The following is a 23,870-nucleotide window of genomic DNA, read 5'->3' as shown; positions in this document are numbered from 1 at the left end:
ACATCGATATATATATATGTGTATATGTATACAGATATATATATATATATATATATATATATATATATATATATATAGATATATATATATACATATATATATATATATATATATATATATATATATATATATATATATATATACATATATATATATATATATATATATATATATATATATAGATATATAGAGAGAGAGATACTCTCATTGAGGCACATGTGTACAGATGTATTGCAACAGGTGCCTGGTGACAAAGGCATGGAGTGAACACCAGTGTCAAAACTGGAGTACCATACCCCATTTCAAATCACCTACACCAGTAACCACCAGATATGTGATTGGCTGCCCACCACTGCATGTGTCAGGGGTGAACAGGGTCATAAATGTGTACAATAGTCCCCCCAGTGATAGTCACAGTGGCACACTATTCCTGGAATACCTGTACATGGTATGTGTCAGCGGACATGGTGTGTCAGCTATGGACATGTAGGTCAGTGTACCCCTCCACACCACACAATGGCAGCCATGGTATGTACCTCACATGACAGCTACAGATATGGAGAAGGATACAGTGACATGTACGACACTGTGACAATGCACTCAAACACATTACCAATGCACAGTGACTGACAACACCACAGAGTGCACACATACTACCCACATAGAGGTTACCACTCCTGGATTTACATACTTAAGTCACACCCATGACAGATGTCCAACAACCATAGTAACACAAATAGTTGCACCAGAAATGAAAAATGTAGTAGTCACCAAATAAAACTCGTAAAAGTCACCAAGTAAGTCCAAGTAAGTAAAAGCCACGAACACTTTAATTGAACAAAAGGTTTAAGTTTCAGTTTAAGCTCTTTTCGTCTACTGAATCAGTAGACTTCTTCAGAACTACAAAATAGAAACTGGACAATCAACTTAAATAACGCCATATAAAAAGCATCAGCTGACATTAATAAAATTAAATTACTACTAATCAACTCTTAAAGTCAAATACTAAAAATGCAAGTGAAAGTACATGTGAAAATACAAGTATTTAAACAACGAACCCTTATACAAATCCATGCTATTTAACTTAAAATGTTAAAACATTCTTTTAACATAATTCCAAAACTCTATAATAACTATAATGCTTACACATTCTCTAAATTCAATAACCTAACCTTACTTAAATAATTATTGATTCAGTAGACGAAAAGCACTTAAACTGAAACTTAAACCTTTTGTTCAATTAAAGTGTTCGTGGCTTTTACTTACTTGGACTTACTTGGTGACTTTTACGAGTTTTATTTGGTGACTACTACATTTTTCATTTCTGGTGCAACTATTTGTATTTTCTAAGTTATTTGTGGCATTTGAGTGAAACCATAGTAACACCTCACACTATCCACAACCTAAATGACCGCTGTGTGTCGTCCTTGACACCACAGTAGAGAGCACATGGCAGAGGTACAGGTTCCTACCCACAGATAAGACATACCCTGCAATAAACCACACAGCGTTAAGAAGCAAGACTCCCCATGAGTACATGTCACACATACCCCTGCTGAATGTTAGTCAGATAGGTAATATGCCATATAAGTCACCCTGTGTAACTGTTTGACAGGAGCAGGTACCATCACATCGCATGTGTCACAATGGTCAGGGTAGCAGAACAGTATGCTGCTGTAGTCCCAGGGGCAATAGCATATTGTATTGTATTGTATTGTATTGTGTTGGTATGTAGAGGTGCCTCCTTTGTGGAGTAGAACCACTGCTGCTGTACGCCAGTGTACAGGTACATATCTGTAGTCAGGCTAGTGTTACATAACACTTCTATATGCAGGTTTAGCTCCTCTTGGAGTTCATGTAGCATGCAACCGGGGATACCATCAGGTCCCATTGAGTTCATGTAGCATGCAACTGGGGATACCATCAGGTCCCATTGATGCTGTGTTTTGTTGCTTTTCTGAGGGCAGCTCTCACCTGGACATCTGTGATGACAGGGAGGTTACATTCAGCTGGGATAAGTATGTCTTCGTTTGGGGGAGAGGGAGGGGGGAAAATCGCACTGAACCGGTCTGCCACAATGTTGCCAATATCTGTGGGTTCAGTGAATTATTTGTTGTTGTGTACTAACTATGAGCATATTGGAGGGTTTCTGACCAGGTTTCTAACATAACTGAAGAAGGCCTTGTGGTTATCTGTAGTGTCCCCGGTAATTTCCCTCTCAAAGTTGCCCATGGATGTTTGTATGAGAGAACATAGCTCTTTACTAGTGCTGATAAGACATGCCTTCCCTTTATGGAATTATGCTCTGTCTTGCAGTAGCTTCCATCTTTTGTTATACAATCTGTTTATGGCTGTGGTCCACCAGACAGGATGCTTTCCCTTTGTGGAGAGTGTCTTGGTCTTATATGGGATTGCATGATCCATGCATTCTCGGAGATGTCCGTAGAAATCATTTGTGAAGGAGTCAGCATTGTGGGTTGTGGCTTCCACTGGCCCAGTGGGCTTAAAGGATACCATCTCAGTCTTAAGAAGTGTAAAGTTTGCATTTGAAATGTTATTCACTGTAGTTGTTTGTGCTGGTGGTGGAGGTGGGATATGTATATCCAGGGCGATTAGTTTGTGGTCAGATCACAGTAGTTGATGATGTACCCCATACAGTACCTCGATACAAACCCCCAGAGTGAGGAGGTGCTTTGGACCTGAATCAGTGTGCTGACTGCTGGGGTTTGGTAGTATGTCATATGGAGTGTGCCAGGTACTGTTGCACAGTTGTTGGCTGAGCACTGATACCTGGCCATTTACATGTGTATCCACCAATAGACAGACAGATGCTAAATATGGGAGATATGTTGTATCACAACAGTCGAGTAGCATGTGTAGTATGTGTGCCAAATTCTGCTGACATATTTTGCTGATATCATTTTATTTCCTTTTTCAGGACCATGGCTCACCAGCCCAATCCGGCATACTCTGCAGCCGAGGATGAGGAAATACACCAGAGCCTGGTGTGGGATTTTGCAATACTCTTTTCCCGTACCAGCCAGAATCAGCAGGGGAGGGCTGCACTGTGGCAAGACCTGGTCCGTCGGGTAAATGACATAGGCATGCATAATAGGACATATGAGCAGGTACGACATCACTGCAGTGATTTAATCAGAAATGTCCGTCAGCGTGCGTCGGATATCCACAGGCAACAGGTTGCTACAGGTGGTGGGGTGGCTACACATCCCCCACTCACCAGACTGGAGGGACTACTCCTAAGTGTTGTGGTTCCAGCCCACCAACAACAACAGTAGCAGACCTGCATTATGATGGAGGCTGGAGCCACACAGCACCATGACTACGAGCGTGCAGGTAATATGCCATATGTATAGTTGACTGCTGTGTACATTGGTAGTTAATGCATGTGTGAGGTGTGTCCTTGGTTTGTAGCTGTCATCATAGTATTTAATGTGCAAGTGTGATATTCTCAATATCAGCAGCTGACCTGTGAAAGGCAACTGTTGTACTACTGAACTGTATCATACTCAGTAACAATGGCACAGTTGTGCCCACTGACATTTATTTCCTCACTTCTGCAGGTCCCTCCAGTGTAACAGCAATGCAGCCTATCCATGCTGGTGAGTGTGTATTAACAATACCTTTAATAGTCTTGATAGTAATAGTAATATTAGGCTCAATCATTAGTGCTCTGTGTATGCATGCAGGTGTGTCTGTGTCTGTGTGTTGATATCTCGCATACTGAGTAGTGTGCAAGTGTGCAAGTGTGCAACTGTGTGCAACTGTGTGCACCTGTGCACCTATGCACGTGTGCACGTGTGTGCATGTGTGCATGTGTGCACGTGTTCATGTGTGCATGTGTGCACGTGTGCATGTGTGCACGTGTGCATCACTGGTAACATTGTGTAGACATTGTAAACTGTGTTTCCTGTTTCCCTCCCACAGGTTCTGGTGCTGCTCTGGTGTCATGCAGCAGGGAACCTGAATCAGGTACCACGGGTACTGATAATGATGACATCTGTGTAATGGCACAGGAAGGTGTGTCAGGGTCCGTCATTGGTCAGCCAATTGACAGTACACAGCTGTCAACCCCATCAATGTGCACAGTCATCCTGCCAATGCATCCTTTGTCACCAATGTCCCTAGGTGATGGACAGGATACAGTGGGCATTGACCAGGGTAATGTGGTATCTGTGGCACATGCTTCCCCACACAGCAGCCATGGGCATGGCCCTGAGATGGTACCACACAGACAGATGTCCAGGGGTTCTCGTGGGAGCATCTGTGGGCGTACTGCCCCTGTCAGACATGCCCACAGAGGTCTTACAACCTCAGCTATGTTTTGGGCTGTCATGCAGGCACAGTCATGTATGGAACAGTACACCAGACAGGATCTGAGGGAGCTGACAGCATGTCGCACAGCCATGAGTGACAGTATGCGTGACATGGTGGCTGTCATCCGTAATTTCACCAATGTCATAGACAGACGTTGTGGGGACATTTTAGATCAGTTCCACAACTACATGCCCATGAGCCAGGGCAATGGTGGACGGTTGAGGTATAGACGTGGGCATATGCCAGCAACAGCAGCAGCTGGCAGTTGTCGCGGATGACAACAGGGCCGTGGTCGACCCCATAGTGCCAGCAGCAGCCCCAGCAATGCTGGGTCTGTGCTGTCATCAGACTGCCCCAGGAGACCATGTGCACGTGGCTCTGGACAGGCCCAACAGGGATCTGTGTCCAGTCAATGAACACCTGCTTCTGATGACAGTACCCAGTCAGGATTAGTACTGGATATGGTCCGTAGCACCCCTGCAAGGCACAGGTACCATGTCCATGGCCAGAGACACTGATTTGTATGACCTGGCAGGTACAGTCTGTGGCTGTCCACAAACACCGGTATATGGCAGCCATGAGGTGGAACTGTGTGCATCCATACACACATGCAAATTGGAAACACCTAGGGCTACCGCATACACGCACACACTGCATCAACATTGCCCCACCTTGTAGTGCTGTCCCTCACCAACACACATACACATACATGTCAATTGGTAGTATCAGTGGCAGACTCAGGCATACCAAGTTCACACCCTGTGCATATGATGAAACTGTGCCACCTCCTGCAATCTATAACATCAGTGCAGGTACAGGTTAACATGTTGCTGATGCACAGGGTAACTACATAGACGTGTAGTAATAGTATCATGTTGTTAACAGTACAGTGTGCTGATATAATTGTGGGTATATCCCAGCATGCCTGATGCAGTAAGGGTATGATTGTCTTGTACTGTTTTCTACACCCATGGTAAGTACCATAGTGTATCATCTGCACATGTTTGCATACTGGTGGTAAGGATGTCAACAGAAGGCGACATACATAGGTAGCACAGGGGATAAGGTAATGAAAGTATTGATATGCAATGATGGACATGTAAACTGAAAGTGGCATGCTGCCCACACTGGACTCTGCAATGCGGATGTTTGAGGATGTTGATATGTGTGCAGTACTACACGACTGGTACAGGACACACAGGAGCACCCTAGCACTGCAAGCTCACATCTCATACCATGCTAGACAGCCCCAACACACAAAACTAACTTTCACAGGAGGGAGAGTCCCCATAAATGTCAGGGATACTGTGGTGGCAGGACAGGTAGCATACATCCTACTAAGTATGGAACCACTGAGTGAAGGCTCAGTGTCTGTTATTTGACATGTGTATTAGTGCAGGTATGAGCACCTGGGTTTCCATCTGGTTATTGTACATCCTGACGGTACATGGTCTGTACACTTGTGTGCGCTGAGACTGGACCCTCGCCATCCGACCTGTGTATTTCCATGTACATGTGTATAGTGCCTGCATATTTGCACTGTTACCTACTGGTAGTGGTACAGCTTGTTTGTTGTGCAATGGACTACATGCAGCCCTGCTTACTGTAGCTTTGTTTGTATGCATGTTTGCTTGCAGTTACCCTGGAACACTGATTCCACCTGCAATGCAGATTTACAGAGCTTCTGTGGATTCATAGTGACATCTGCATAGCTTACTATATGTATGTCCATGTCTCACTTGACAGAACATCACTGTTTGTCCTGTTCGCATGTACGTTGCCTGTGACACATTGCATATGACTTACCTGGCATTTGACCATGTGAGCAGTCATATATGCCAGCGCTAACTAATCACAGGCACTACACCCTCACATACCCACCTTCTGTACCTTGTTCCCCATTGGTCCTATGTACTGTTAATCACCATGGCAATCACAATACTATGGTAGCATGTGCAAAGGTCACTTATCAGTCACCTCTATGGTACAGTTGTGGAATATGTGAGTCATGTGGCAATGTCACAGCTGCCACATGTACACAGTCAACCCTCTCCTCTACCCATGGACGTACAACACAAGTGTGAGATGCAACCACATAGCCAAACTGGGGACTAAGCACTCTGAACCTAGTACTGGCATAACCTGTCAGGTGGCATGAAATACTACAGTGACTACAATACCAGTCTGATGTAGACCTACACTGACAGCAATCCAAACACATGAACACACTGGGGCATTCTTGGTGCCTCAGAATAGCATCCTACCTGAGCAGCAGACACATCTGCAGCTGGCACACAGTCATACGTTAAGCCGGAACACAGCACGTGCAACACATAGCACACAAATCCTGTGTGCCAAACAGTCACAGCCTGTACCGCTAGACAACGCACCTGCTACAGTTGTGTTAGGTACCTTTATTGTCCGGTACAGTGAGGTCCCGCTCACCAGGCTGGACAAGGTGAAGGTCACAGTGATATGCCCGTGGGGCACTATGGTCCACCACATAACACAAGCATACAGGTCAGTCAGAGGCATGGACACATATGACTCAGTCATTGTCCGTGCCACTATGGCTGGCCTGTGATGTACCTCCCTGGACTACATGATAGGGAACATAGAAGGGCTCTCTGAGCATGTAGCACAGGCTGGTATGACCCTGACCTTGGTTGACATCATACCCTCACCAAGAATGCTGAAGTATTACTGAATGCTGATGAATTACTGTAGCTACAACACCCTAGCTGAAAGTTTCCTAGCATGTAGTCACTGAATTGCTATGGAACAACTTGTTACCACTCCCACAACAGGTGAAAACATGCAGCACCTGTTCATCAACAACATGTAGACTATATGCCCCAGACCAGATGTGTATCCCTCGCTGCTAGGATGATACCATATACAACTCATACTGTATATACACATACCACATGCAGCACCCATACAGAAAACCACAGTCATAATGTTATCCAGTGCAAATACCATGTATTCACATGTGGCAGGCGTCAGACATGGGAACTATTGAAGGTCACAGGTATATATGTGTATTTGGCACGCACATACATCATATGTGTGCATTGCCATTACTGGTTTAATCGATGTCATGCATTATTGTGAACAACAACCCACACACATGGGCATTCTGTGTGACATAAACACATGTGGCATTTGTGGAATTCAAAGCCATAACTAACTGTGCTATGACAGTAGTGAGAGATGCAGTAGCAGAGCGTGCTATTTGCATTATTGGGAGATTTACCCTCTTCGGTTCTACTTCTAGGGTGCTGACATCATCTCTGTTTAGAGATTGGAATATGCAGCAGCTGGTGTGTTGTACTGGTTGCCAAAAGTGTCAGTTCTCTCACACATGTAATTGCACACACCCTACTTCCAGCCCCCCCCCACAAAGACACACACACACTTGCCATTTGCAGGATTCAAACCCCTACCTAATTATGTTATGACACTAATACGAAATACAGTAGCCGAGCATGCTATTTACATTACTGGGGGGGGGTTTCTTCTCTGGCTGTACTTATAGGGTGCTGACATTATCAATGTATAGAAAGGGGAATGTGCATCATGTAGTGTGTTCTCCTAGTTGCCAAAAGGGACACTTCTCTCACACAGAATTGCACACACACTAATCTCTCTCACCCAAACACACGCACTGAGCAATTGCAGGATTCAAACCCCTACCTAACTATGTTATTACACTCAAGACGGATGCAGTAGCAGAGCGCGCTACTCTAATTACTGGGAGGTTTCCCTTCTCCTGCTATACTTATAGGGTGCTGACATCATCAGTGTTTAGAAAGGGGAATGTGCATCCTGTAGTGTGTTCTCCTAGTTGCCAAAAGGGACATTTCTCTCACACAGAATTGCACACACACTAACCCCCTCACCCAAACTGAGCATTTGCAGGAATCAAACCCCTACCTAACTATATTATGACACTTGAGGGAGACGCATTAGCAGAGCGCACTATCCGAATTACTGGGCTTCTGTTCTGCACCTGCAGTAATTATAGGTGCTGACATCATTATTTATACAGAGGTATGTACATCTATTACTACCTGTCAGGTGGGGGATAGCATATATATGCATTTGCAGCCACCTACTTCAGGGTCAGATATGCACATCAGCACTGGCAGGTTATGTTTTATACCATGCTTCATGACCACAGGACCTGTAACACACAACACAACCAGTTCAGACCACCCCTCCCACATCCAGGACACACACTTTGCTTCCCTGGGAACAGTGCCAAGATATGAAGGTGCTCACATACACCATTCCAGTTGTTAACGTCAGGTACAGGTATATTGTGTGTGAGAACTACTCAGGCCTCTACAACATTACCCTACAGCCACTACAATTTGTGAGTCCATGTGCTATGGCAGGACCACTCACCACAGCCACAAGGGGGAATACATATTGCACCTGACCATCTGCAACATGGGTACTCACTGTTCCACACCAGAGGTAGACCACCATTGTTGATATCTGACCATACTCACCTTTCCCTGGACATCCATATCCCATCCCCACCCCCAGGCAAGGTTGTCACTGCAAACAAAGTGTATTTATCAAATACAGACTTTGCACTTGTGAAGACTGGGGTGGAAGACTTCAAAGGACCCATGCTGGGGGAGTATACAGGCCACTCTGCATAATCCTTGACAATTGCATTCTATGAGCATGTGGAAGGTTTGCATTGATCATGCTATCCCAAATATACCCATGACTCCTCCACAACAGGACACCTGTCAGGTGTACACCAGCCATATATGAGTTGTCCAACAGATGGAGTGAGCTAATACATTGCAGAGCAGTAGCCAACAGAGGGAGGACATCTCTGAACAGTACTGGCACAACACTTCAATCCCTCATAATCATCACGACAAAGTGTTGACAGTGAAATTGTCCAGACACTTCAGATAAGGCTCCCCTCAGACTGTTATTGACACCCACTTACTGTTAGAGGTCCTCACCAACCCTCTTCCAGCACACACCAGCCACATGGATGTGGCATAGCAAATTCAACCCCTGGGATCTCCACTGTGTCCCTGCTTGACAGAGGCACAGCACACTAGCCTCAAACAGTGCTTTATGTGACCTGCTTTACAGTGGCACAGTAGCCTACTGTACTGGGGAGGCAGACTCCAAGCACATTCTGGCTAAGTTTTCATTCCCTAGGGCAAACAGCCTAGTATTGACCTCTACATCCATATGTTTAATTGTCAGATGCAAAATATTTGTTGCTGATAGACTGTTTGCAGGTCTTTATTGCCATAGCATTCCCTGTTTCTATGAACAACTTGTGTATCTGTGGAAGATGTTTGAATATGAGAGGGATCCAGTATATCACTTATGTCTCTGTAGTCATTTAACTGTGTGCACTGGGCAGATTGCTGTAATGTGGTTGGTTCCTGGAATAACACGTACAAATACCAGATATGTGTGGCCAACTGCTAAACTGAGATATGGCCTAAGTGTGTGAGCATGCCCAGTTCAGGCTTTCCATGGCATGTTGTCTGACATATGTCTCATTTATCAAAGTGTGCGAGCATGCCCAGTGTGAGCTTTCCATATGTTGAACTCTGCAGTCCACCACATTTGTGGATGAGTGTGAACTTCAACAATATCTCACGTTTATGGTTGTGTGTTGGGTGTCATGTTGTGTACTTACTGGCCAACTGCTTTGTGTCTGAACACAACAGGGATTAGACTGTGCCTCCAGGGTTTGCATGGGATACTTTGCATACAGTTGTCAACATCCTTTCATACTGACCTAACACTGTAGTACCGTATAGTGTACTGGTTCAGTACTTTCACCGTGGTGGACAGTATCCTGGGCTTTAGTCCTATCACTGCTTTAAATTTTCATAGCGAGCACAACAGACTGGTTAGGGGCCAGTTTGTGCACATATGACCATGTTGCATTATGTTCAGATATGGGCTACTTAAACCAGGCTTGTCCAACATTGGTAGTGTATTCCACAACATAGGTGGACATTGGCAAACACTAGCGATGTGCCCTAGGCCATTTCTAATGCTAGTCAGAGAGTGTGTTTGTCCTTTGACACACATTGTAACTGGAGTTTGCCATGACATATGTCATGGTTAGTATACTGTGCCTCCGTCTACCTGTGACATAACAGTGATACCCAGGGTAAACCTACCATCTCCCATCCACTCATCAAGATTCCTCTTGAGGAGAGTAGATGAGTGACTCTCTGGCTAACCTGTACTGGGAGTTTACTCAAGAGTGAGGGTGGCTTCTGTGTTATGGATCATTCAGTACAGCATGTCCCATGTATGTCAGTGCTGGGGTTCAGATCTCTCATGTGCATAGCTCACTGCCATTTAGATTGTACAAGGTGCAGCATGTTCATTGATTCCAGCTTGGACATGGCTTTATACATCAGGCACAGCTTGCCTCTGGGCGGGCACTATGGCAGTGTGTGGAGCTGCAGTTTGTTTAATCAGGCAACACATGGCATCTGTTCAAGCTCCTTGATACTCCTTGTGAGGTACTTTTGGGGTCTTTCCAGTTGATGGAGGTGTCTGTTGAGGTACATTCCACAGGGGCCATTGTAGTCAATTGTGACACTGATGAAGGATGACTGCAGAGCCACAATGACCTCCCCTGATCTAGATCTGACTACCTTCATGATTAGTTGGGTATATGGTATGTTTCTGTAACCACTGCAGCCACATGCTTGTCCAATGCAAGATATCTATCAACTTGTGTCCCCAGGTCTCTTATTGCATCTTAAGTACTTAATGGGTTAACACCTATGTGGTAATTCGTGGGCACTTACTGTATATCCACAGGGGTTGACTATACACTTTTCTGCAATTAGCTTGCTGACATGGCTATGGCACCAGTTGTCTGTTTCTATGTGGCCCTTTTGGGGATGCTTGTGTCAGCTGGAGGGTCAGATATGGTGGCCAGTTTGTAGTCCTCTGCAAACTTGTTCAGACACAGTCCTTCCATGTTGGCCTGTACCTATGGGACATATATACCAAACAAGGGAGGTACCAGGACCGAGCCTTGTGGGATGCCAGTTGTATCTGGTTTGTAGTCTGACATGGCTGCAGCATTTCTGACCATGTCAGTTCTGTCCTTGGTCTGGTTTGCAACCCCTCTACTGACACAGGGGTTTATATTTAAGCTGGTGAGCTTATCTATAATGAACACGTGGGGTATTGTATGGAAGCCTCTTACAAGGTCCAGCTAGGCTGTGTGGACCACATTCCCCTCATCAATGACCTTAATGACTGTTTCAAATGAGTCAAACATGTTTAAGGGGCAGGATCTGCACTTAAGAAAACCATATTGGGTAGGGTCCAGTGTTAGTAGGTCCCCAATATCTTTATGTCTGAGGTACATGCTGATCCTTTCCATAGCTTTGCAGACCAAGCTTGTCAGGATTCTGGGGTGGTAGTTTGCAGTATCCATTCAGGCAACACCTTTGTGGAGAAGGACCACTATTGTTGTACACTGCTCTTTGGGTACATATCCTGTGGTAAGGCTGACATTGAGCAGTAGTGTTATTTGGCGTTCCATTCTTCTTGGAGTCCATGTTGGACTCAGCCCAGGACACCATCTCATACCATTGATGCTGTGTGTTTTGCTTTGTAGATGCTGGCTGTTACCTCAGCATCTGCAATGTCAGGGGGCCAGCACTCTGCTGGGATAGATATTTGGCATTTTGTGGGGGGGGGGGGGTTGCACTGCACCTGTCAGGTTGGATGTTGGCAATATGTGTGTGTGTTTGGTATATTGTTTGTAATATTTGAGTGATTCAGAGCATATCTGTGAATTCCCAACAAGGTTTCTACCATCAGTTAAGAAAGCCTTGTGAATATCCTTAGTGTCCTGTACAATTTCTATCTTCATAGGTTCATAGGTTCATACTAGGCTATCCGCCCTAGGGCATTTATAAGCCTAGCCAGAGTGTGTTTGGCTTTCGCCACCCCTTGCCATGTGAATATTATGGCCATTTAGGATTTACTTTACTGTGCCTCTGTCTGGACATGACACAGTGAAGACCCCCAGTGTACATGTACGATCACCCATCCACTTGGCAAGATTCCTGTTGAAGAGAGTCAGTGAGGGGCTCTGCCTAACATGGAGTGGGATTCCGTTCCAGGATGTAGGGAGCCTCTGGGTTATGTATCTGTCCCTCCAGCACATCCTATTTCATTATGTGTTGAGGTTGACATCTCTCACTCTCACAGCTCCGATGGATTTGGGTTTTCTGGGGTGGAGCATGTCCATTAATCCTGTGTTGGACATGGCCTTGTACAACAAGCATACAACGCCTCTGCGTAGGCAGTATGTGACTGCATACAGCTGGGGTGTCTACAACCAGGCAGCATATGACATATATTTGAGACCCTTTATCCTCTTGGTGAGGTACCTTTGAGGTCTTTCTAACTGCTGCAGTTGTCGGGTAAGGTACATCCCAAATGAGGCATTGTACTAAATTATGGGCCTGATCAGAGAACAGTATAGGGGCACAATGACCTCTGTTGACGTAGATGTGAATCCTTTCATGATAAGGTGGCCAATATAGACGCTCTTCCTAGCCACGTTGGCAATGTGAGTGTCACATGACAGGTTACTGTCCACTTGTGTCCCTAGGTCCCTGATTACTCCTTCCATACATAATGGATTATCACCTATGTGGTAATTTGTGAGTACCTTGTTTGGTATTTGGTGAGACATTCATACTGTTCAGTGTCTTCAGGAAGGCTGAGTGGGGTTCCTGTGTGTGAGAGTGTGGTCTGTAGAATGCTACAGACTGTACAGCAGTTTTGCCGACGGTTAGTTGCACATGGGTGGTCTCCGATGCTTCGTGCATTGTCAGTTACCTGAACGTGTGGGTATCTTTGCTGAATATGGATACTCCCCCTCCTTTTATGGTTTGGTCCAGATTTTGGGGCCGTAACGCATGATATGAGGTATAACCTGGTAGTGCTGGTGTGCTGTCAGGAGCCTTGCTGCAGGTTTCTGTCACTGCATGGACATCGATGTTCTCCATACTGGGGTGGGCCTCGGGAGCATACATGTTGAGGTTTAGACGTCTGGCATTGGGCAGCATTACCCTTATGTTTCTTTCCACTTATGTTTTCTAGGAAGGTGGGTTAGCCTTTTCAGCCTTGCCTACAAAAGGCTCTCTGGAGGTGGCAAGAACCTTAGCCAATATGCAGACGCCCAGGGGTAACAGGTGCAAGCCATCCCTGGCACAGCAGCATGGCTTGTCAAGCATGACATCCCAAGCAGACAGACATTGGATCCCCTTGGAATGACACCAGTAATTGTGCCACTTGTTAAAGCTGATCATTCTGTGTTTGTACTGTGGCATCATTCTTGGTGAGGGTAGGATGCTGCACAAGGTCAGTGTCATACCGGCCTGGACTACATAATCGGAGAGCTCATCTATGTCTCTTTTCATGTAGTCCAGGGAGGTACATCTCAGGTCATTCATGCCGGCATGGACAATGACTGCATCATATTTGTACTTGCTGTGGGATGACCTGCGTACTTGTGTTATGTGGCATATTGTAGCAGCCTACAGGCAGCTTACTGTACCCTTTCCCTTGTTCAGTCTGGTGAGCGGGACAGCAGTGTGTCTGACTATGGAGTCACCTATTACAACTGTATCAGGCATGTTGTTTCTCCTTCTGGCCTGTGACTGTTTGGCACAACAGCTTTGTGTAATATGCGTTGCATGTGTTATGTTTGGAGGTAGTGGTTGCTTGGGTGTCTGCTTTGGAGGCCTCTGTTGATGTGGTGTGTTTGTAATTAGAGCCTCTGGGAATGTTTTTCTGTGTTTATGTCTTTGGCTTGCAGTTGTGTTAGGTCTATGTGAGACTGGGTTTGTGGTGTGAGTGGTTACCTTCTCCTCCTGACTAGTTTTGACAGTACTGAGATGAGAGAGCTCAGCCTCCGGTTTGGATAAATGGTTGCATCTCTCACATATATTTGTATTTCTTGGGGGGAGGTGAGGGTTGTCTGTGTACATGGGGCAGGTGTAACATTGCCTCAAGATTCACAGATTCAACTTGTTGTAGCTGGCCTTAGTGGATTGTATGAGTGGACATATTTTATTTTTTTATTTTTTTTTATTTTACATTTGTTAACTGGGCTAGTCCAGCTGGATATATGTCCGTTTTCAGTAGAGGCCCGAGGAGAAAAGCTCCACACATACTAAATTTCAACAGGGCAATTTACAGAATAAATAATTCAGTACAAAATTAATATACATTTAGTAACATGAAACTAACAAAAAAAAAAATATATATATACATGAAATACCTGAGGAACATACTATAAAATAGTTGTTTAGTAAAAAGCATTACACAAAGTCAGGATTAGCAACATGGTTTCAAAAAAAAATCATGAAGAGAAGTAGAACAGGAGATAAGAAGGGAATACAAAGGAGGAAGAGGGAAAGAAGCAATAGTCTGGAGAGGAGAAGGGTAAGAATGTGTACAAGAGGACAGGGGAGAGAAAAAGGAGGAGTAGGTTAGAGCATTAGAGGAGAGCAACAGGTAATAAGAAGAAGGAAAAAGTATATTTAGTAAGTAAAGTATAATGTTCTAGAGGATGAGGGTAATGAAGACATTAGTCTGGAGTCCTACAGAAACAGAGCCAGTGCTTTTGGAAATACAGTTTGATTTTTGTTTGAACAGAGGTAAGGAGGAGGTTAGAGTGATATCAGTAGGTAGCTGATTCCATATCCTTCCTATAGTATTAGTGAACAGAGAGTCACCAGCTAGGTTATGGGACTTTACAGATTTGGTCATGAGTTTGGAGGAAGATCAAGGGAGGTAAGATTATTGTAAGGGATTAAAAGTTGAGAAAGTATAGGGGTATTATAAGGTTGGTAGAGTATCTTGTGAGCAATGGTAAGTTGTGAGATCAAAAGACAGTTTTGTAGCTCAAGCCAGCCTAGGAGTTTTAGGTTGTGACAGTGGTGTGTTTTGAAAGGGTTGCTGGTGGCAAATCGGGCAATGCTATTGTAACAAGTTGCTAGTTTATTTAGGTTGGACTTCTTAAGGTTAGTGAAGATTGGTGAGGCATAGAAGAGAGTAGATATAAGATGGGAGTGGGCAATAGTAGCTCTGGTAGAAGGTGTGAGAAAAGGTTTGATACGGTATAATGATCCTATTTTTTATTAACAGTTTTGATGGTGTTATTGATGTGTTGATCAAAAGTAAGATTGTTGTCGATGGTTATTCCTAGCAGTTTAGTTGTTGTGTCAGGAGAGATAACAGTAGTGTCATTAGACAAAATGTTGAAGTTTAATGGGGAGGCTCGAGTGGTAGGAGTGAAAAGGAGAAGTTTTGTTTTTTTAGCATTGAGGAGGAGGTATCGTCTAGTAAACCAAGTTTCTACAGTGTTGAAGGTAGTTTGAGTTAGAGACAGTAGTTCTGCGGGGGTAGATGCTGAGCAGATGATTGTCGAGTCATCAGCATATTGGATGCAGGTAGCTTGAGGGATGACTGTGTTGAGATCGTTTATGTATAGGGAGAAGAGAAGTGGACCTAGAATAGAGCCCTGTGGGACTCCAATAGAAACAGGCAATAGAGAAGAGATATGATTTTCCCAAAGAACGGCCAGTTATTGCCATACTACTGATCAGAGATTACTTCCCTTTTTAGGTTTGCTCTATCATGTAGTAGCTTCCTCATTCTCTTGCATGGTTTGGTAATGGCTGGGGTCCACCATGCCAGATGCCTGCATGTATGGCATTGTGTCTTGGTTTTATTTGGGATTGCATAATCCATGCATTCCTGGCAGTGTTCATGGAATGCCTGTATAACAGGTTCTGAGGTGTGGCTCATATTTTGCACCTGCACATGGCCTTTAATGGATTCCACATCAGTTTGGAGGAGTGCAACATTTGCTTTACACATGTTTTTCACTGTGGTTTTCTGGCCAAGGACTGTGGTTAGGATCTGTATATCCGGTGTGATTACTCTATGGGCTGATCTTACCAGTGAGGGATACACTTCTCATCTTGCCATCCAGTACCCATGTTGCTGATTATCACATCCCGTATGCTTACCCCTCTTGTGGGAGTGGTACGTTGTTCCTGAGCATTTTGGTTTATGGATTCTAGGAACCTTTGTCCTAGGGTGTTGGAGCTCGAATAATGCTCCCAGTCTATGTTTGGGTATTTTCAGTCACCCAATATAATGTGGTTTGGAGGGCTTGATATATTCATGTATTCCAACATAGGCCAAGTGCAGTTCCTGGTGTTAGGATGGTAGTCTGTAGCAGGCTATAAACTGGGAGGCAGTTTTAGCCACTGTTACTTGACCATGGCTAGTCCATGCTGCTTCCTGTTGTGGTACCAACATGGGGGTGTAGTTATCCTTGACAATTATTGCTAGTCACCCTCCTTTTGTAGCTTGTTCCATGTTTTGAGGCTGTACAGCACAGTATGAGGTGTAACCTGGTAGTGTTAGGGTGCTGTTGTGAGCCTTGACCCAGTTTTCTGTTACAGGACAGATATCAACATTCTCCATACTGGGGGAGTTTAGAAAGCATGCATCTTGCTGTTTAGACTTCTGGCATTGGGTAGCATTACATCTAGGTTCTTATCCCTTGTGATACCTATGGAGGTGAGTTTGTGTTTTGAGCCTTACCTATTCAAGGCACGCTGGGGGTAACAACAGCCTTTGCCAGTATCCATAAGGCCAGGACTGGTAGGTGCATGCCACCCCTAGCAGGTGGAGCATCATGTCATGCTCAGAGTGTCATCCCAGGCTGGCACACATTGGATCCCCTTTGACTAACAGCAATACTTCAGCCAATTATTGCAATTGATCATCTGATCTTCATATTGTGGCATCATGCTTGGTGAGGGTAGGATGTTAGTCAGGGTCATCAAGTTTGCATATACTACATGGTGTTACATTGCTTAACACATGGCAATCATGCCTCAGGTGGTGCTGCAGGGCTGCCTCTGTCAGATGCACATACTACACTCCCTGTACATGTTTGAGAGCAGGTTATGTCATTTTAGGCATCCCTGTTATTATATGAGTGAGTCAGAGAGGGGTATAATTCCCAGGGTTCCTACTGAGCCAGTGTATGTGCTATGCATTGCCTCTTTGCCAAGGCCAGGGGATACTGGGCATGCCTCCTTCTGCCTACTGGGGCAGGCTCAGGTTGTTCCTCCTCCGAGTCACGCTCTGCCTGTGATGGCCTTGGCAATGGTGGGGGGCTGTTTGGCCCGGCCCTATGCTGGTCCTGCTGCAGCTGTTTTCGCAGGATCATATTATGTAGCATAGTGCATACCATGACAATTTGGGTACATGTAGTTGGTGAGTACTGCAAGGCTCCACCAGATGTGTCCAGACACCGGAACCGTGACTTGAGCAGCCCAAACACACGCTCTATTACATTACGTGTTTGTGCGTGTGCCTCATTATGGCGTTCCTCTTCAGGTGTGTGTGTGTTTCTGATGGGTGTCATCAGCCATGGCTCCAGTGCATAACCTGCATCCCCCACTAGGTGTCCATGTGGGATGTCCCCATTGGCAAATGTCTGGTACAGCTGTGTCAAATGCCAGATATGGGAATCATGGTAGCTCCCAGGGCAGCCAGCACACACATTCATTATTATGCCCTGGGCATCACACATGACCTGGCAGTTAATGGAGGGGAAGCCCTTGCAGTTAATATAGGCCCTACCCCACTCACCAGCTGGTGCTTTGATGCGTATGTGCGTGCAGTCTATTGCACCCACTACCTCAGGGTATTCCGCTATTTGCTGGAATAGATGCATATTGCTGGCCAATACCTCATGGGCATTGGGAAAATATACATGATCACCGACGTGTGCTGACATGGCATCCAGGAACTGGTGCAGTACCCTGGAGGCTGATGTCTGTGATATCCCCATCATATCACCAGTTGGTCTCTGGAAGGTACCTGTTGCTAGTATTCTTAGGCCAACACAGACCTTGGTTTCCACTTGGATGGGTTCCCCTCTGTTGGTTCTGTGTGTGAGGTGTGGCCTGCACAGCTCGACAATTTGCTGCAGGAGGTCTCTGTCCACTCTATAGTGCTCCACTATCTCCAGCTCATGTAACCCATGGTAGGTGACCCTGGGCCTGTACACTCTTCTCCGTCTCCTCACTGTGGGTTGTCTGGCACCATTTGCATTGTCACCACCCTCAACAAGTCGCCTATGTCTCCTTATGACAGCTATGGCAGCCCCTAGCATTTCTGCTCTGAGTTAAGCTTTTTCAGTTTTCACTTCTAATAGCTTACTCCTGTCTTGCAGTGTCTCTTGAGAGAAACATCCTGCACTGCTGTTTGCAGAGTTTTAAGTGCTGGGCTGGGCTACTATTCTGCCTGTGTAATTGCCTGTTTCTAATTGTTTTCACCTGCTAGCTCCAGCAGTATTCCCTGCTAGCTTCCTACTAATTCTGTTGCTTCCTTTTTCCTTTCTGTTTCCTCAGGGGGGAGCAACGCATACCAGCGGAAACACGCTCACAGTGGCTTACACGCACACATGCTTACACAGTTTAGAATCTACTTATTCGGGTTAAAACACGCGCACACCAGCGCAAACAGTCTTACAAGTCTGCCAACAGGCTCCCACATGCTCAGTCTGCCTTACACGCGCTTACACTGCCCTACTCGTGTCTCATGGTGCGCACACGTGTGCATGCACACCCAGCAAGAAACTTTGGTGTTGGCAACAGTGTACACCTCCCATTTCTTGACTTTCCCATGCTTATCTTGTGGCACTCCTCTTTCCATGATATGTGTCTGACATCTGTCATGTAACACTGACCTCCAATGAACTGCATTTCTTTCTGCCATTCCCCCCTGTGATGTCACCTATCTCCTACTCTGTTCCTCCCCCTTATGTAACTCTTACACTACTCCGAATGTGCTCATTTGCTCTGTGACAGTGGGATTCAGTATCCTAACGCTCATTTACATCAGATTGCCTACTAATGCTTAGTTACATGTCTTAGACTCAGCTTCCCCCCTTAGCAACCACTAAACGGTGGCCATGTTGTTTTTGGTCCGCTGGTCCCTGCATTGTAAATCCATGTATTGCATAAAACCCACATTTGTGGGTTTATAACCTTCATATTTATTTTTTATATAGCGCAGCCCATTTGCGCGGGACTGCGCTGCGTTTAAACATCGGCGATCGCCGAAAAAAATATATATTTATTTCTCATATTTGCATCAGGGTACCTTGCCAATGGCCACATATTTGGCCATTGGCATGCTGCTTGACACATATGCACCCTTTATTTGGAGCTGACATGGCTCCATTGTGTTATTTGCAGAAACATACTCAGTTGTCAACTGAGTACATTTCTGCAGCTAACACGGCTCTTACACAGGCTGGTTTGAGCTTCGTGGATCGCTAATCTACCTCATTTGCATGCCTTTCGGCTGCAAGTGAGGTGATTAGCATATCCACGGACAGTACATGTAAGAGACGTTTTAGCTGGTCTCTTACATGGAATTTCGGGCTGTTCCTGGATCACGAGGGCTGCATGGAGTCTTACACTACTCTTAGACTCCGTGCAAGCCTTCGTGAATCCTGCCCAATGAATTTAGAATTATTTAAGTCCAGACCATAGATGTAGACATAAAGATTAATGGTAGAGAAACAAGTATCCTATTAAAGTTTTACTTCATCTTATGGTGTTATTCTATTGTTAAAAATATTTTTATTAAAGCATTGCATTTTAAGAAATTGCATGAGTACAAATACATTAATAGAAAATAAAATTAATGTAATGCTTCCATTGTTATTTTCATGCAGTATAATATAATTTATTTTTAACCATCTTCATTCATTCCAACATTACATAAGTTGCTCTGATGCTAACTTCACTTCTCCTTCTGAATATGATTGTTCTGTTTGTATTGCTCCCACAACTTATTTTTATGTGTGTTGTTCCTTCCCTTTCCTTAAGCTCCACCTTCCAGCTGTTTTATCTCCTGCACAATATTCAATATTTCAACTGCAGTTAGTTTAGATTTTGATTTCCATTTTATAGTAACTGTTTTTTTGGCAGCCAACAGCATTAAACTTAATAAGGCCTTACTATGTCTATGCAATTCAGAATCCCAGCTCAGAGGAATCATTTCCTTAGTTGCAACCAGTGCTCCCCCAAAATTCCTGATAAAGTACTCTGTGGTGATTTTTTTTAATCTGCCAACAAATATGTTCCTAATTACCTTTCTCTTTCTCATCACAGCCCCTATCCTTGCTATTGACCTAAAGAAAAATTCTTGGATGTTTGCTATGTCAACACTTCCATGCAAAAATCCTTAATATTACAGACTTTGTTGCATTCTTGGGAGCCATACAGATGTTCTCCCATTGTCTCTTGGAAAATTGTCCTTCCATTATCCTTTTCCACTCTTTTAAAGCTCCTCTGATTGATGCTTATCTTTACCTTGCAACAGTTTATGTACCCTGTATATTATGCCTTTTTAACAACAACTTCTGTTCTAGACTCACTTAAAAATCTACTGGAGTTGGTTATTCACCTAGCATTCCCATATCCATTTCTCCTTGTCTATACTCTGTTATCAATGCCTAGTAGGGATGTCACCATCTAACCTGAAGTCCAAACTTGCTTATCCTCATCCCACTCTACTACTTTTCCCTCCATAATTATTTGCTCTCAGCACCCTTGTTCCTTTCATAATTTCCTCCAGTACATTCTAGCCCCTCCTTGATTGTATTCTATACCCTACTTGCATTCATTTAATTGGTAAAGTCTACTTTCCCTATTTCTAATAGGTAAAGTCGAAGCCAACATACCCATGTTATTAATTCTTAGAATGCTTTCTGTGACTTTAAGGATATACTATATAATTGTTATTGTACCTGTATCCCAAACTCTACTCTCTCCTTACTTCTCAAACCTCTGTCAGTTTTGTTGTCATCCCTTTTCACTTTGAAGTATAACCATCTCCTTGTGTTTTCTATATAAAATTTAACTGCGTTGTTTTAAAACATCCCTTCAAAATATATAATCCTAAAGCACCTTGTTCTATGTGGAAAATCATCTCATCCCACTTATCTCTTGCCCTCTTCCCCTCCCAAATATATTTAGTCTATTCTTTGCAAATTATTGTCCACAACTTCTCCTCTGGTTGATGAAAATATACCAAACTGTGTATAAAGCTAAAGGAACTGAAACATTTTATCTGAGTGTATGTTACTATCCCAATCCATATCAAGGGTTAGTTAATACTGATATTTAAAAAAAAGCTTTAATGAATAATCCCATAAAACGATTTGGTAACTATTGACCCAGTTCCTAGTTTCTTTAATCTCTTTTTTTGGGTATTGGGAATGTGTTTCCACCCATCCAAGAATTTGGGAATTCCAGCAAGTTTGCAAAACTTTGAAAGCATTTAATAAATGAATCTGCCCATGCATCTGAACTAGCTTATATATAATCTACAAGTCTACTTAGACAAGGGGCTTTTAAATGTTTTAGTGTCATAATATGCATTTTATTTTTATTGGAGAAAACTCTTCTGATAGCATATTATATTTTTGCCATACTGTGTCATCTTATTAATCTTATGATTTTTCTCACTTTTCAACTTGCTACAGTATTAGTGACACCATTCACTTCAGCTAATGTACCAATCACCATCCTTTTTAACAATCACCTTGCAGAGCAACCGAGAACTGCTTGAGTCAAGGGTTTTAACATTTGGGTCTACTTTTGTTCCATGTGCTGTTCTGTTTTTAACTTCAGTTTTGAAGCTCCTTCCAATTACTTTATGCATTCTATCTTGAAGCAGGAGGTTGGTTAATCCTGTTGTTTTCTGAGGTCTTCTAAGGCAGGAAACTACTTGCTTCCTGAGAGCTTTTCTCAAGAATCATTTACTTGAAACACACTTCATAAGATATGCAATACCTGATAAATGATATGAGTTACAAAAAATGTAAAATTTGAAAGCTCTTTGGTTAACAGTGGCCTGCACACTGGTGTTAGTATCAAAGGATATTTTGAAGATGCTGATTTTATATTGCAGATTTATAAAAGAATCATGATACTTTATTAGCCAAAAATTGCTAGCATTATGGTCAAATAAAGGGTCACATTAATATAACAGTCAAGAGAGATCCAGTGGTGTATCAGTGATAAAATTCATCACCTATTGGATAACTTTCCAGTAATGAATGACAACAGGGGAAGCATGTTGCTCTTCTGTGATATTCCAGTATCTATGTAAATGAAGGATATATTTTTACAAATACTTCAAAACACTATTAATATATACAACCATGCAAGTTAGATCACAAGTGTCAGTGTCAACATTGTGTGCCTTAATATTTTGTATAAGATGGTACCATTTGTTCACCTGCAGTTCACACCGATTTTATGAAATTAATGCAGTTAAGAAAATGCAGATAATAATTATAATTGCTTTACAGAAAAACATTTATATCTTAGAATGTCTTCAGGTTACCCAACAGGTTCTAATGTCCTTTTTTGCTAAGTCCTACTGCTTGGCTATACCACCCCAAACAACACAGTATCACCCTCCATCAGTGTGTTATTAATGTAGCCATGGAAAATAGTTGGGAGGGTGGCCTAATGGTGAAGGTGTTTTCCTTACAAGCACAAGGTGTGGGGTTTGAGTCTCACAAGGGATAATTGGCTAGACTTAAAATTGCTCACAAGGTCAGGTAGCTTAGTGCTAATCTATGAACATTTTTCATACCCTTTTACAAAAGCTCCTTAACAACTCCAGTTCTGTATATCCCAAGCTGGTCATTTCATTATGTGTGTTTATCAGATCATGTCATTTTGTATGTGACACCTTCTTGCCTTAGTTTTAGATAAGCAACTGCACCAGAACTTCATAAATGATGTGTTTGAAAATGCTGATGAGTATACTCCTTTCAGGAATACAGGGAAGACCCTATAAAGATAAGAATACTGTCATTAATTTACCTTTATGAACCTTGTTCTGCTGATATTTATCCAACACTGTATTTCAGCTATCCTTTCATCAGGAAATTCACAAATTAAATATATGCTACATTTCCTTCACTCTGTCAGAAAATTCTCTTTCTGTTCTAGTATCCATGTTTAGGTCAGAGTTCAAGTCCTTGACTTCATTGATAATTATATAGTTAACAATTCACTTACTTGTATGTTTCACATACATTATTCCGGAAGACAGCCCCTTTACCTTAGTAGTCTTAAATTATACTTGTTATTAATTTTAATAGTTCAATATCATAGTTATTTACTTTCTTCAGAAGACCTTTATTTTTCCTCTGAAGATACATAGTATGTTTTGAATAACAGCTAATTCATGTTTATCTCGTCTCACATAATAAACAATATTGCATTTTTATCTACAGTCTACAATATTTCTACTTTAAAAAAATCTGCATTACTCTCCAGATATTTTCTTCTATTATTTTTGTGGAAAATGTGTATTTATAATTATATTCAATATCATTATAATGTAATGATCTAAAATTT

The sequence above is a fragment of the Protopterus annectens genome, chromosome 2.part2, assembly GCF_019279795.1.
Source record: "Protopterus annectens isolate FY-2018-M chromosome 2.part2, PAN1.0, whole genome shotgun sequence".
Taxonomy (NCBI): Eukaryota; Metazoa; Chordata; order Ceratodontiformes; family Protopteridae; genus Protopterus; species Protopterus annectens.
Note: the sequence above shows the minus strand (reverse complement) of the source record.